Genomic DNA, 3,599 nt, shown 5'->3' with positions numbered 1-3,599 from the left:
GGAGGAGAACCAAGGAGGAGGAGAACCAAGGAGGAGGAGAACCAAGGAGAAGGAGAACCAAGGAGGAGGAGAACAACAGAGGAGGAGAACCAAGGAGGAGGAGAACCAAGGAGGAGGAGAACCACGGAGAAGGAGAACCACGGAGGAGGAGAACCAAGGAGAAGGAGAACAACAGAGGAGGAGAACCAAGGAGGAGGAGAACCAAGGAGGAGGAGAATCACAGAGCTCCTCAGTGCTCCTCAAGGAGGAGAAGCACCTCCTGCAGTAGAATTGTGCAGCTGCTCCCGCGCGTCGCCGTCCACTCCACCACAGCAGGACCGTCCTGAACCTAACAGTCCTATAGAAGGTGTTTTCTGTTAGCTCCGCCCCCCGGTCTCTGACGACAGAATGACGCCCCCCCACCCCCCACGTCTGCTTCCATCAACTGATAAAGGTCAGGGCCACTGGGGGGGCTGGAACGACCCGTATCGGTCAAAAAGTTCTGACCCGCACATTCTGCAGAGCCGGTCCAGCCCCTCCCTCCCTGACAGCGGGGGAGGGGCTGAGGGTGTGGGGGCAGAGAGTGAGTAAATCCATCCATTTACACTGAGTCTGCGAGGGGGGGTGATGTCAGGGGGAGGGGCTCTCTGCCTTTAAAAGGCTTTCCCCCCCGAACCCGAGCAGACGCAGACGTGCTCCTCCGAGGAGCAACACAGGACCCCTCCCACCAGGAGAAGAAGGAGGCGCAGACTCAAGTGAGTGTGAGTGTGTGTGTGTGTGCTGAAGCTCTGATGCAAACTGAGGACCTGACAGGTTCTGAGAAGTTCTGAGTTTGGACCTCTGGTTCTGCTGGTGAGACTTTGGGCAGTTCCAGAGAAGTTCTTGGAGAACCTGTTTATTTGTGGTTCTGGACCTGTTCCAGAACCAGCAGAGGTAATCTGTCCGAGTTCCTGGGTCTCCTGAAGATCCTCCTCGATCCTGCAGATCCCAGCCAGGATCCGGGATCCGGAGCTTGAAGACCGCTGCAGGACGTCTGTAGATGGACGGCGTCATCATGATGATGTCAGAGGAATCCTTCCAGCTGAAATTCTTCTTTTCTTCCAGAATGATCCGAGGTTCTTCTGGGTTCTTCCCAGAATGATCCGATGAAGGTTCTGGTCGTTTCTGCTCCTCAGTTCCTGCAGAGAATCTGTAAATCCAGAAAGTTTTTCCCGTTCAGTCATTCATCTGCAAACAGGGTTAAGGTGGAATTATTTAAGGTGGTCGTACGTTAAGATGCTCTCTGGGTTTGAGTAAAAACCCCTGAACTGAAGCTGAATCTGCGTCCTGTTCTACAGAATCTGAGAGATGCGAACTTCAGAGGAAACGGATCATCAGAACCAGACGGGTGTGTGTGTTTATGTGCTGTTGTGAGGACCTGGAAACGAGACGGAAAACAGGAAAAGTTTGAGAAACGTTCTCACTCCGAAACACATTTAGGGAAAAACCAGAGAGGAGAACCGAAGGGAGGAGAACCAAAGGGAGGAGAACCAAAGGGAGGAGAACCGAAGAGAGGAGAACCAAAGGGAGGAGAACCGAAGAGAGGAGAACCAAAGAGAGGAGAACCGAAGAGAGGAGAACCAAAGAGAGGAGAACCGAAGGGAGGAGAACCAAAGGGAGGAGAACCAAAGGGAGGAGAACCGAAGAGAGGAGAACCAAAGGGAGGAGAACCAAAGACAGGAGGAGAACCAAAGGGAGGAGAACCAAAGAGAGGAGAACCGAAGAGAGGAGAACCAAAGGGAGGAGAACCAAAGACAGGAGGAGAACCAAAGGGAGGAGAACCGAAGAGAGGAGAACCGAAGAGAGGAGAACCAAAGGGAGGGGAACCAAAGAGAGGAGAACCAAAGGGAGGAGAACCGAAGAGAGGAGAACCAATGGGAGGAGAACCAAAGACAGGAGGAGAACCAAAGGGAGGAGAACCTAAGAGAGGAGAACCAAAGGGAGGAGAACCGAAGAGAGGAGAACCAAAGGGAGGGAAACCAAAGACAGGAGGAGAACCAAAGGGAGGAGAACCGAAGAGAGGAGAACCGAAGAGAGGAGAACCGAAGAGAGGAGAACCAAAGACAGGAGGAGAACCAAAGGGAGGAGAACCGAAGAGAGGAGAACCGAAGAGAGGAGAACCAAAGGGAGGAGAACCAAAGACAGGAGGAGAACCAAAGGGAGGAGAACCGAAGGGAGGAGGTGCTGTAAGCTCCATGTGTTTGGAGGAGAACCAAACAGCATCAGTGTGAATCTGAAGCAGAACCATGAAGACGTTTGGAAATGCATGCTGGGTAAAGGAGGAGGAGATGCAGGAGCCTCCTCATAGATCACATCAGAGCAGGAGCAGACCAGCTCCCTTTCCTCCTCCTGCTGCTCCTGCTCAGAGCTGGTCTCAGGAGCAGCAGGGTTCTGTGAGTGGTTCTGTTTGGTCCACTTCAGTCTGTGGTTTCATCCAAAGGCTCCTTGTGAAACCGGACCTGGTAACTGTATAACAGAACTGGACAGAGCACCCCCCCCCCCCGTCACCTCCGGCTCCACCCAAATGAAGCCGATTCAGTCGCGATATGGGCGTGGCCATGTTGGAGCCAGACACCAGTGATTGGTTGGTGTGAATCCATGTTTCCATGGTTACTACTGTCACCATGGAAACATGCTTTCTACTGAAAGCAGCTAAGAAGAATCTTTCAATCGCATGTTTCAGGTGGGGCCAGCAGGCTCCTCCTACTTTTACTGAGGTATCTGATTGGTCAGTTTGTAACCTGACACCAGACATCATGAGAACCTGTGATGATCGTGAAGACGTTAAAACCTCAAGGATGACAGAACAGCTGATTCATATACAGTCAAGGTTCTTCCAGCTGAGTCGGTGAGACCTCTGTGGAGAGGGCGGGGCCTAAAGAAAGCTTTCCTGTGACTGTTGTGGCGTTTCACCTGCAGAGGAGTACGGAGCAGGAGAAGGGACAAACCTCAGAACCTCCAGAACTCTGGGATGTTTCCGGAGCGACTCACAGAATGGGACAGGAAGTGGATTTATTTATGAAAGTCGTTTAAACGCATCAGAAACACATGAATGATCAAACATGAATCTTTAACATCCGGGTCAGAACCTGCTGTTCTGGGCTCCCGTCTGACGGAACCACATGTGGAGACGGTCTGGGTCCTGAGACGGTTTGTCATCATGGAACCGACTCGGCTTCCGCTCTAACTGGACCTGCTGCTGTGGAACCGGGGCGTGTGCACGTGTGTGTGCACGTGCATGTCAGACCGATGGATCTCCTGTCAGGAGGAGGTGAAGAGCAGAACAAACACCAACGTTCTGTGGTTTCTCAGAGGTTCTGAGGCTGTTCCGTCCCGCTCCCCTGCTTGGACCAAAGCTGTAATAAAAGATGAGGAATGATGAGTTAGCGCCTTCATGAAAAGCAAAGAGAGCTTCATTTCATTTCCTGCCGTCGGGGCAGAACCAGCGCCGCACAGGGAGCGGGTCGGCGGAGCGTTGGTGGTCTCGGGCTCTGCAGGCTGGAGACGTTTGATCCGGAGATTTCCTGCTGAGTCACCAGGAGCTGAACGGGATCAGATTCCACAAATCAGATCTGTGTGGA

At 52.7% G+C, this 3,599-nt stretch overlaps 1 protein-coding gene and 1 long non-coding RNA gene across 2 annotated transcripts in view; one reads left to right on the top strand and one right to left on the bottom strand.

Moving 5' to 3' along the window:
* Positions 1-131: 131 nt before the first annotated feature.
* Positions 132-3,599, bottom strand: part of LOC112157621 — a 9,783-nt gene continuing 6,315 nt past the window's right edge. The window contains exons 3-4 of the long non-coding RNA XR_002921185.2: positions 1,249-1,396; positions 132-1,168 (exon numbers count right to left, since the gene is read on the bottom strand). This is a non-coding gene — a long non-coding RNA (uncharacterized LOC112157621). The remainder of the gene's footprint in view (positions 1,169-1,248; positions 1,397-3,599) is intronic.
* pthlha (parathyroid hormone-like hormone a) overlaps positions 661-3,599 on the top strand; it is a 7,679-nt gene continuing 4,740 nt past the window's right edge. Inside the window, exon 1 of the mRNA XM_024290438.1 lies at positions 661-734. The gene's annotated coding sequence lies outside the window, so the exon portion shown is untranslated. The remainder of the gene's footprint in view (positions 735-3,599) is intronic.

This window comes from Oryzias melastigma, linkage group LG23, assembly GCF_002922805.2.
Source record: "Oryzias melastigma strain HK-1 linkage group LG23, ASM292280v2, whole genome shotgun sequence".
NCBI lineage: Eukaryota > Metazoa > Chordata > Actinopteri > Beloniformes > Adrianichthyidae > Oryzias > Oryzias melastigma.
The sequence above is the reverse complement of the archived record's forward strand: the minus strand, read 5'-3'. Positions and strand labels throughout refer to the sequence as shown.